This window comes from Hylobates moloch, unplaced genomic scaffold (genome assembly GCF_009828535.3).
Source record: "Hylobates moloch isolate HMO894 unplaced genomic scaffold, HMol_V3 SCAFFOLD_11, whole genome shotgun sequence".
In the NCBI taxonomy this organism is placed as follows: domain Eukaryota; kingdom Metazoa; phylum Chordata; class Mammalia; order Primates; family Hylobatidae; genus Hylobates; species Hylobates moloch.
In genome coordinates, this window is record NW_026652286.1 from 28,429,485 (window position 1) to 28,441,784 (window position 12,300).

At 42.6% G+C, this 12,300-nt stretch overlaps 1 pseudogene; it reads left to right on the forward strand.

Annotated features, from left to right (window-relative positions):
• The first annotated feature begins 6,178 nt into the window (after positions 1 to 6,178).
• Positions 6,179 to 11,429, forward strand: LOC116477235 (proliferating cell nuclear antigen-like; annotated as a pseudogene).
• Positions 11,430 to 12,300: the final 871 nt, after the last annotated feature.

The following is a 12,300-nucleotide window of genomic DNA, read 5'->3' on the forward strand; positions in this document are numbered from 1 at the left end:
GAGAGCTTGCTGTCACTAGAGAAAGGAATGGAAAGCAGACCTTTATCCTCTTACCAGGTTGTGGCAGGGGCTCCAGAGTTTACATTTTAAATTTGCATAATTGTTTCCCCTTGATTGGCTCCCCTTCCTGCTAAGGCTGGTGTCCTGGAGATGCATGTCCGAATGACAAGTATATTGCCAACGCAGATCAGATCTGTGCATCGCTGCTGCTGCTGCTGCTGCTGCAGTCAGCTGATTGGCAAGCCTACTAAAAGACAAAGAGAGCCCCAGATGAGCAACTTTGGGGACCTGGAGGGGGAGGCTGGTAAGAACATGTCTTTCCCACCCACACCCCACCTCTACCACAGCTGTTAATTGCAAAGGGGAACCTTGATAAATGAAACTGAAAACAGATACACAACTCGACCGGTGTTTATTAAAGAAATAGCAAATGGCAAGATGCCAGCACGGATAAGCTTCACTATAATCAGTGTATTTATTTCACCAAAAAAAAAAAAAGAAAAAGCTCGCCTGGGCTGCTTTTAAGGCTGATAAACTCATTATGCAAAGTTTCAGCCTCCATAGAACTGAGGCTTTTCTATATGTTAATTCATTTCAGTAAATAATTAGTCTGTTTGGCTGAGGAAACACATGTCTCCATAATTTAATAATTGGGAGGGTTATTACATGTGATTAATAGGAGTCATAAACTAACACTGAGAGTTTAAAACCATTTTTTTCACTTTGAACAGATATAATAAAGAAGGCTGATGGGAAGGTAGGGAAGATTCTCCTCCCCTTCACCCCCACTCCCTTCTCCTTTTCTTTTTAGAGTTGGGAAAGCAGTGCTCAGAACAGGAGAGGTTGTCTTTCTTCCCCACCGGAGGTCTAACTCTGATACATGGTCTGCTTCTCTTTGGAGCTTTGAAATGTGCCTCAGTGTGTCTAAGTATGTCTGTATGTAAGAGGTGAGAAAGGAAAAAGAAAGAGAAGAGGGCTGAAAAGAGAGACAAAGAGAGAGGAAAGAACTTGAGTGACTGGTTCCTCCAGGCCAGAGGCTCCCAAATGCCCATCTGAGCCTGGACCTGTCCCTTCACTGTGGATCAGTGAAGTTTACCCCAATCCTCAGTGAAATGGGAAAAAAATTAGAACAATGTAGTAACTTTTTCATGGAACCAATATGTATCCAATGATTTAAAATTCTAGGATCACCCTTCACACAACTGAAGTGTTTAAATGCCCTTTTATGAAATTACAATGGTTGGTAATATCTTTCTCCATCTCCTTACTTGGAAAAATGAAAAGCTGGCAGCTTTTAACCACTTCCCCACAATATTTTTTGGCATTTTTAGTTTAGAAATGTATTAATACCAAGTCTGTAAAGCTTCAAAGTCCTTAGAATCAGAGAGAACCATTTGGTCTAAGAGTAAAACCACCCTGAGCCAGATTTCCAAATCTGATTTTTCTGGGCTACTTCCTTGTTCAGTAAATGGGTGAAGTCATTAACCTACATATTAATCCAGCAATTCAAAAATATTAATTGAGCATCTACCATGTAATAACCACTATTCTTAGCACTGATGATAAAGCAACTGATGTATTTTAGTAAACCATCATCTATTTTGTTGCAGGAGTGTTAGTTACCCCTATAAATGTAGAGATTTCCTATATGTGACTGCTATAGTTTGGATGTTTGTCCCCCAAACCTCACGTTGAAATTTGATCTCCAGTGTTGGAGGTGGGGCCTAATGGGAGGTGTTTGGGTCATGGGGATGGATCCTTCATGAATGGCTTGGTGCCCCCTTGAGGTAATGAGTTCTCTGTTAGTTCCCAGGAGCACTGATTGTTATAAAAAGCCTGGCACCTCCCTCATCTCCCTTGCTTCCTGTCTCACCACATGATCTCTGCACACACCAGTTCCCGTTCCCTTTCTACAGTGAGTGGAGACAGCCTGAGACCTTCATCAGAAGCCATCAACAGATGCCAGCTCCATGTTTCTTGTACAGCCTGCAGAACTGTCAGCCAAATGAACTTCTTTTGTTTATAAATCATCCAGGCTCAGGTATATGTGAGTCCATAGCAACACAAATGGACTAAGACAGTGACTGAGGCAATGTCTACAGTGCCTGGTTCTTACACAGGATCAACACACATTTGTTGGCTAAATGAATAAACATACTACACATGCTTGTTATGAGATAACAGATATGTAGGATCTTTACATATTACAATATTGTTGTCGTTTATCCTGCCAAGAAATGGACCTTTCATGCGCAGGTAGGGCCAGCAGAGAAGTCCTAAGTATCAATAGCTTACAAGAAGCCACCTGAACTGGGCCCATATTATCATTTCAGACATGTTGGCTACTCTATTAGTCCGTTTTCATGCTGCTGATAAAAACATACCTGAGATGGGTAATTTTTAAAGAAAAAGAAGTTTAATGGACTCACAGTTCCACGTGGCTGGGGAGGCCTCACAATCATGGCAGAAGGCAAAAGGCACACCATACATGGCAGCAGGCAAGAGAGAATGAAAGCCAGGTGAAAGGGGTTTCCCCTTATAAAATCATCAGATTTTGTGAGACTTATTCACTATCACGAGAACAGTATGGATGAAACTGCCTCCATGATTCAATTATCTCCCACTGGGTCCCTCCCATGACACATGGGGATTATGGGAGCTACAATTCAAGATGAAATTTGGGTAGGGACGCAGCCAAACTATATCAACTACCCAGCTCCCCTAAATGCCCACCAAGGACCCACTGGCTCTTCCCAGCCCTAGCCCCAGCCCCAGATCCCTGTCTTGATCTTTGACCCCTGATGTCCTGATCTCAGCCATTCTCAGTCCCGACCTTTCCCAGTCCCGCCATCCATGTCTGCTCTGGCCAGACGGATGCTGGTCTACCAGTCCACCATCCAGCTCAACTAGAATCTGCTTCAGACTGGGATACGTTGGTTTTGGCAGAGGCTGGGGGGCTGGGGCTGCATCTTATCCAACATGCCTCCTCTTTTCTAAGGATATAGTGAATCTAACAAAGTACAAGCTCTGCCACTTTGTAGGCACTAGCATCCTAGGCCAGGATTGCTCTTCCTGTGAAAGTAGCACACCTAGAAGCTTCAGAGAGGTAAAAGCTTCAAACCACATTAACTCATTCAAATACATTTAATTTGTATCTAATATGCCTAATGTACCTAATAAATGCGAGTCATTGTGCTAGGCACTGGGCATACAGCAATGAACAAAGCAGGCAAAGATCTCTGGTCTTGTGATGCTTCATTTCCGGTAGATAGATAGAAATGCATATACAATAAAATGCCAAGGAGTGATCAGTGTTATGGAGAAAAACAAGGCAGGCCAAGGGGGCAAGGTGGCAGAGAGGGCCTCTCTGAGGAGGTACATTTGAGGTAGACAGCAGGGGAAAGTCATATCAGGCAGAGGGAACAGCAAGTGCAAAAGCCCTGAGGCCTAATTGTGCTGGAATGTTTTAGAAATGGCAAAAGGCCAATGAAGTGACATTCCAGGGGCTACAGAGTGGAAGAGAGAAGACAGTGGGCAGCCAGCTCAATGGCACCTTGTGGCCCATGGTGAGAACTCTGGATTTATTCTCAATATTTAGGGAACCAATGACAAATTTTCTGATAAATTAAAAGCAAGGAGAGGCTTGAGCCGAAACCTGGCTTGGCCAACATAGTCATGAAAGAAGCAGCTCATCTTCAGAGAATTCCTTCCAGCCCTTTCTTCCTCCTGCGCTCTTCAGCTCCGACCTGATGCTCTTTGCCCTCACCCCAGGTCTCTTGTCTCTCCTTTGCCCTATTCATTTGGTCACTGACTCATCAGCAAACAATCCTGGAGGTAGGGGATGAGAATCATGTGCTAAGCACCATGTCATGGCCAGGATTGGTTACTGGGATATACACAATCAGAAGGCAGCCTGGCTTGAGATCATACTGGACATGGGCTCAGAGGAGCTGATTCTATCCAGCTTTGCCATTTAGCAGGCCTTGTTTTTAAATAGAAACTGCAATAACTGCTCTGCTCTCATGCAGTGCTGAGGAGCCAGTGATGAAACTGGAGTGGCAGTGCTTTAGGTAAACTGTAGAGCGAGATGCCCATGTCAGCTGCTCATGCCAAAGTGATTATAGTCATTAAGCCCTAAACCTGCCTATAGGACTTCGCCCTTGCAGCTAAGTGCCTTCATAAACACCATCTTTCTTACTTCCCTGGGTCCTGGGCCCCAGAAATGTCACACTTCCATTCCCTCCTTCAAACTCCCCTAAACTCACTGTTGCTCAGCTCTAGGAAATACTGATCTTTCAGATCCCAGAGGTCACAGAAAACTTGCACAAGTGTAGGGCGTGGCCCTGTGTGTGACACACCCAGCACTACGCTAGCACCTTCTGCAGACACATACCTCAACAGCCTCACCCACAGAAAGAACAACACACACTGCACCAAAAGGGCCCTTGGGCACATGCCTATCCTCTGCTTAGCTGATCAGCTGATCCATGTAATGGGGATGTTTATTCATTCATTCATTCATTCATTCATTCATCCATTCATTCGGTGAGTCATCAAACATTCCTTCAGAGGCTTCCCTGGGCCAGCTCTGTTGTAGGTCCTGAGGCTCCGGCCATGACCTCTATGGCCTGGCCCTGGCATATGGAGGCCTGAGATCTACCTGGGACAGACTCTGGAAGACTGCTTTATGGCCATGGCCATCTCATCAGCAAGTAGGAGCTATGGGAAACTGCATCCATCTGACGGGTCAGCGATGGCAAGGCTGCCTCCGAGGTAATGTCTGTGTCACCTCTGTTGAAGACTATGTTTGCCATTTTGAGTGCCCCATGGGACAAATTGCTTTCTCCATAGAAGTGGCCACCTCTGCAGCCCTGTAGTTGATAGTGAGTCAAGTGAGCAGGGATTTCATTCTGCCTTGCCATGCTATGTCAGTTTATGACTTTGGATACAGCCCTTCTGCTCCCTGGGCTCTGGGCCCCCAACTGTCACAGCAAGAATTGCAGAAGACAAACGTTCCTACAACCTTCTCTTGTCCTAGACCCATGCTCATTACATTTGCCCTATACTCCCCTACCACCTTGATTCACTGCATTTTATTTAACAGTTACCTATGTGATGCTTAGTGTGAGCTGGGACATGTTGTAAGTGCTTACATGAACCGACTCATGAAGTGGGTAATACTATTATTCCTTAAAGATAAGGAAACCACAGCACAGTGAAGTACTTACCCACTGTCCCATAGCTGGTAAGTGTGGTGCTGGGAGTCTGACCATGCATCCGTCTCCAGAGTTCATTCTCTTAACTACTATGCTGTGCTGCTTCCCTTAACAACTTTCTTTAAACAGATTCACTTTTTTAACATTATTTTTAAAAAACCATTATGACCACTGATTGAAAACCTATATGACTTGCCATAAATAGAAGAGACATTAAAATGTATGACTATTACATTTATAACCCAATAGTCCTCCAAGTGACTCCTAAGATCATCTCTCAGACCACTGGGGACACTCGGGGACACCTGGGGAGGAAGCACTAATGGCTTTTCTGACACTTTAGGTACCTGCAGGCCTCCCAGGAAGAAGCTTGGGGGCAGACAGCCTTTATGCCTCTCTGGCCCTCCTCTCCTGCCTAAAATAGTGCCACTCAGCAATATGCAAGGTAAAGGCTTCAAGGAAGTTGGCTACCACCAGCCTGGGGCTTCAATGACTCACTGCCAATCCCTGGGCATGATGCATCCACTCAGGGGCTGGTGACAGCCTAGCCAGAGGCTTCCTTTGCTCTCTGCTTTCTGGAGCGACAACCTACTGGAGGCATGTCCAATCCCTGCCAGAGTGGACAAGTCACCACTGTCTCCAGTGATGCCAGCAGAAACTGCAAGAGCAGGAGGTGGAGTGGGTGTGGTTCCCAGCACGGCTCCTGGGTTCCTGCCAGGAAGGTATTCTGAGGATAGCAATCTGTGAATTCCACCACTCGTGCTCCTGAACCCCCACCAGCTCTTCATTAAAAAACCAAGACTTGATTAAACAGTTGCAGGCATAGTGGACTTGTCATCATCTTTTGAGGACTCAGCCTCTTCCCACTGCGTTTGCCCACTTGCTCTGAGCTTCATAAAGCCAAAACTGGCTAGACCTTCTTCCTTCGCACCTTCCTGTAGCCGTGTCATTGTGACTCCACCATGTTCGAGGTATGCCTGGTCCAGGGCTCCATCCTGAAGAATGTGTTGGAGGCCCTCATCAGTGAGGCCTGCCGGGACATTAGCTTAAGCAGCTGAATATGCACAGCATAGACTCGTTCTGCATCTCCTCAGGGCAGCTCACCCACTGCTCCAAGGGCTTCAACACGTGCTGCTGCGACTACAACCTGGCCGTAGGCATGAACCTAACCAATATGTTCAAAATACTAAACTGTGCTGGCAATGAAGATGTCGTGACGTTGGGAGCTGAAGATAATGCAGACAACTTAGCACTAGTATTTGAAGCACTAAATCAGGAGAAAGTTTCAGATTATAAAATGAAGCTAATGGATTTGGATGTTGAACAACTTGGAATTCCAGAACAAGAGTACAGCTGTGTAGTAAAGATGCCTGCTGGTGAATTTGCATGCATATGCCGAGATCTCAGTCATATTGGAGATGTTTTTGTAATTTCCTGTGCAAAAGATGGAGTGAAATTTTCTGCAACTGGAGAACTTGCAAATGGAAACATTAAATTGTCACAAATAAGTAATGTTGATAAAGAGAAGGAAGCTGTTGCCATAGAGATGAATGAACTAGTTCAGCTAACTTTTGCACTGATGTACCTGAACTTCTTCACAAAAGCCACTCCACGCTCTTCTACAGTGACACTCGGTGTGTCTGCAGACGTACCCCTTGCAGAGTATAACACTGCTAATATGGAACTTTTTTTTTTTTTTTTTTTGAAACAGAGTCTCGCTCTGTCACCCAGGCTGGAGTGCTTTGGCACTCTGCAACCTCTGCCTCCCAGGTTCAAGTGATTCTCCTGCCTCAGCCTCCTGAGGAGCTGGGACTACAGGCATGTACCACCATGCCCGACTAATTTTGTATTTTTAGAGACAGAGTTTCGCCATGTTGGTCAGGCTGGTCTTGAATTCCTGACCTCAGGTGAGCCGTCCCCCTTGACCTCCCAAAGTGTTCGGATTACAGGCATAAGCCACCATGCCCGGGCAATATGGGACATTTAAAGTAAATACTACCTGCCTCCCAATATTGAAAATGAAGAAGGATCTTAGGCATTCTTAAAATTCAAGAAAATAAAACTAAGCTCTTTCAGAACTGCTTCTGGGATGCCAGTATATAATAAAGTCTTTTCTGTCACCAAATTTATGCTTCTGAGTACATATGTAAGTATAATTTTCTGTAAATAACCTATTTTTCTCTATTCTCTATAATTTCTTTTTTTATTATTATACTTTAAGTTCTGGGATACTTGTGCAGAACATGCAGGTTTGTTACATAGGTATATATGTGCCATGGTGGTTTGCTGCACCCATCAACCTGTCATCTAGATTTTAAGCCATGCAAGCATTAGGTATTTGTCCTAACGCTCTTCCTCGCTTCCCCCAACCCCCCAACAAGCCCCAGTATGTGATGTTCCCCTCCCTGTGTCCATGTGTTCTCATTGTTCAGCTCCCACTTATGAGTGAGAACATGCGGTGTTTGCTTTTCTGTTCCTGTGTTAGTTTGCTTAGGATAAAGGTTTCCAACTTCATCCATGTCCCTGTAAAGGACAAGAACTCATCCTTTTTTATGGCTGCATAGTATTTCATGGTGTATATGTGCCACATTTTCTTTATCCAGTCTATCACTGATGGGCATTTGGGTTGGTTCCGTCTTTGCTATTGTGAACAGTGCTGCAATAAACATATGTGTGCATGTGTCTTTATAGTAGAATGATTTATAATCCTTTGGTTATACACCCAGTAATGGGACTGCTGTGTCAAATGGTATTTCTGGTTCTAGATACTTGAGGAATCACCACAGTGTCTTCCACAATGGATGAACTAATGTACACTCCCACCAACATTGTAAATGCGTTCCTATTTCTCCACATCCTCTCCAGCATCTGCTGTTTCCTGACTTTTTACTGATTGCCATTCTAACTGGCATGAGATGGTATCTCATAGTGGTTTCGGCTTGCATTCTCTAATGACCAGAGATGATGAGCTTTTTTTCATGTTTTTTGGCCATGTAAATGTCTTCTTTTGAGAAGTGTCTGTTCATATCCTTCACCCACCTTTTGATGGGGTTGTGTTTTCTTGTAAATTTGTTTGAGTTCTTTGTAGATTCTGGATATTAGACCTTTGTCATATGAGTAGATTGCAAAAATTTTCTTCCATTCTGTAGGTGGCCTGTTCACTCTGATAATAGCTTCTTTTGCTGTGCAGAAGCTCTTTAGTTTAATTAGATCTCGTTTGTCAATTTTGGCTTTGGTTGCAATTGCTTTTGGTGTTTTAGTCATGAAGTCTTTCCCCATGCCTATATCCTGAATGGTATTGCCTAGGTTTTCTTCTAGGGTTTTTTATGATTTTGCGTTTTACGTTTAAGTCTTTAATCCATCTTGCATTAATTTTTGTATAAGGGTGTAAGGAAAGGGTCCAGTTTCTGTTTTCTCCACATGGCTAGCCAGTTTTCCCAGCACCATTTATTAAGTAGGGAATCCTTTCCCCATTGCTTGTTTTTGTCAGGTTTGTTGAAGATCAGTTGGTTGTAGATGTGTGGCGTTGTTTCTGAGGCCTCTGTTCTGTTCCGTTGGTCTATATATCGGTTTTGGTCCCAGTACCATGCTGTTATGGCTACTGTAGCCTTGTAGTGTGGTTTGAAGTCAGGTAGCGTGATGCCTCCAGCCTTGTTCTTTTTGCTTAGGATTGTCTTGGCTATGCGGGCTCTTTTTTGGTTCCATATGAAAGTTAAAGTAGTTTTTTCTAATTCTGTGAAGAAAGGCAATGATAGCTTGAAGGGAATAGCATTGAATCTATAAATTACTTTGGGCAGTATGGCCAATTTAACAATATTGATGCTTCCAATCCATGAGCATGGAATTTTTTTCCATTTGTGTCCTCTCTTATTTCCTTGGGCAGTAGTTTGTAGTTCTCCCAAAAGGGTTCATTCACACACCCTGTAAGCTGTATTCCTAGGTATTCTCTTTGTAGCAATTGTGAATGGGAGTTCACTCATAATTTGGCTGTTTGTCTATTATTGGTGTATAGGAATGCTTGTGATTTTTGCACATTGATTTTTTATTCTGAAACTTTGCTGAAGTTGCTTATCAGCTTAAGGAGTTTTTGAGCTGAGACGATGGGGTTTTCTAAATATACAATAATGTCATCTGCAAATAGAGACAATTTGACTTCCTCTCTTCCTATTTGAATATGCTTTATTTCTTTCTCTTACCTGATCGCCCTGGTCAAAACTTCCAATACTATGTTGAGTAGGAGTGGTGAGAGAGGGCATCCTTGTCTTGTGCTGGTTTCCAAAGGGAATGCTTCCAGCTTTTGCCCATTCAGCGTGATATTGGTTGTGGGTTTGTCATAAATAGTTCTTATTATTTTGAGATATAGTCCATCAATATCTAGTTTATTAAGTGTTTTCAGCATGAAGGAGTGTTGAATTTTATCAAAGGCCTTTTCTGCATCTATTGAGATAATCATCTGGTTTTTGTCATTGGTTCTGTTTATGTGATGGATTACGTTTATTGACTTGTGTATGTTGAACCAGCCTTGCATCCCAGGGATGAAGCTGACTTGGTTGTGGTGGATAAGCTTTTTGATGTGCTGCTGGATTCAGTTTGCCAGTATTTTATTGAGGATTTTCACATCAGTGTTCATCAGGAATATTGGCTTGAAATTGTCTTTTTCTGTTGTGTCTCTGCCAGGTTTTGCTATCAGGATGATGCTGGCCTCATAAAATGAGTTAGGGAAGAGTCCCTCTTTTTCTATTGTTTGGAATAGTTTCAGAAGGTATTGTACCAGTTCCTCTTTGTACCTCTGGTAGAATTCAGCTGTGAATCCGTCTGGTCCTGGACTTTTTTTGGTTGGTAGGCTATAAATTACTGCCTGAATTTCAGAACTTGTTATTGGTCTAGTAAGGGATTTGACTTCTTCCTGGTTTAGTCTTGGGAGGCTGTATGTGTCCAGGAATTTATCCATTTCTTCTAGGTTTTCTAGTTTATTTGCATAGAGGTGTTTATAGTATTCTCTGATGGTAGTTTGTATTTCTGTGGGATCAGTGATGATATCCCCTTTATCAAGTTTATTGTGTCTATTTGATTCTTCTCGCTTTTCTTCTTTATTATTCTGGCTAGTGGTCTATCTATTTTGTTAATCTTTTCAAAAAAACAGCTCTTGGATTCACTGATTTTTTTGAAGGGTTTTTCATGTATCTATCTCCTTCAGTTCTGCTCTGATCTTAGTTATTTCTTGTTTTCTGCTAGCTTTTGAATTTGTTTGCTCCTGCTTCTCTAGTTCTTTTAATTGTGATGTTAGGGTATCGATTTTGGATCTTTCCTGTTTTCTGATAAGGGCATTTAGTGCTATAAATTTCCCTTTTAACACTGCTTTAGCCGTGTCCAAGAGATTCTGGTACGTTATGTCTTTATTCTCATTGGTTCCAAAGAACTTACTTATTTCTGCCTTAATTTCATTATTTACCCAGTAATCATTCAGGAGCGGGTTGTTCAGTTTCCATGTAGTTGTGTGGTTTTGTATCCTCTATAAGTTGTTTAAAGAATAAAGTCTAAAGTCAAATCTGGTCTTATTAACCTAGAACTACTTTTGCCTTACTTAGAAATACGTCTTGTCATTTTTATAATACAAAAAGGTCTTGACTCTAAATGCAATTTTAAGAATTGTTTTTGAATTTAAATAAAGTTACCTGAATTTCAGGGCTTTCATTTGGACCAGGACTGTTGCAAGTATCTACTGAATTATCAGCTAAAGCTACCATTTCATGTAAATGTTTTTTTAGTCTAGAGCACCCTGGTGAAGGTCGAAAATACTTCAAACACAGTAGGGTACCAGTTATTTGGGGGGATCTGTCAAGCTTATTTTGCTCTTATTCTAACTGTGCTCAAGTAACAAACAGGGGAGAGTAAAACAAATCCTATGTATTTCATCATTTTGTCATTTTAGTTAGCAAAAATTAACACTCTTCAGAAGCCTAATGTGCCCAAAGTCTTGTGGACTTTATAAGACTATAGAGGTAGCATTTCTTTTCAGCCTAGGGCATCTTTTACAAGAGCTTTGGAAGTTTCAGTAGATGCGTGATGGGGCCCTTGGAGTATGGTTGTGAAAAAAATTTCTCTAATATAAATACCCTTTTTTGTGACTTCACTCCCTTAAAGGATGAAGATGTCTTAAATTCTGTGGATGTTGGACCCAACCAAGAAAGCAAAAAGGCCCTGAAGTTGTAAAGAAAGACTTTAAATCATCCCCAGTAAATGCTGCAAGGTATATTTTGTGTTTGGTAGATTAAATGACTGGTTTCTTTCTTGTATTACTTGGACTGAGTTCTAGTTACTAGACATTACAATTAACTGTATTAAGTAGCTGGTATTCATTTACCTCAGTGTGCTTGTGAGTAGGGAAGGAGGGCTGCAAAGGGGCCCAGTGGAACTTTTTGGGGTGATGAAAATATTTTATCTAGATTGGTGATCATTCCAGGAGTGTATGCTTTTTTCAGAACCCATCCAATTGTACTTTATTTTGTGTAAATTACACTTTAATAAACCTGACTTTTAAATAACCACGGTTTTTCTTGCATTGGCAGTGGAGGGCGGAAAAGTGAGGAATTGGCACAAGACAAAACGGTCCTCCATTAAACAGTTTTCTTTAACATGGAGCACACATTCACTTGGGGAAGATGTTTAGGGAACCAAATTATATATGTGCTATTGAGCAGCAGGCTGGGTGCTCAGAGGGCATGGTTGAGTCATTGAAGTAAGAGAAATCGAGCTGGAATCCCCCAAAATAAAGTTTGATTCTTGTCGCTAGCACTTGGACAAGTGCGTGTGACCTCCTCTCTTGGTCTCCATGTCCTCATCTCTAAAATGGGGTAATATCCTGGGCCACCCAGCTCACAGGGCCATTTTTGGGACTGAGTGAGAGAATGGCTCTGAATATGCCCTGGAAACAGTGAAGCTCCCTGTGGATGGGGGCATTTGAGATGATGAGGAATTAACCACCCTCACCTGGTGACACCAAACCTGGTGTCAGGGACAAGGGCAGTTGGTTTTAGATCTGTCCTCTGAAAACAAGAGAGTAGTCCTGCCCACTTCCATGGTC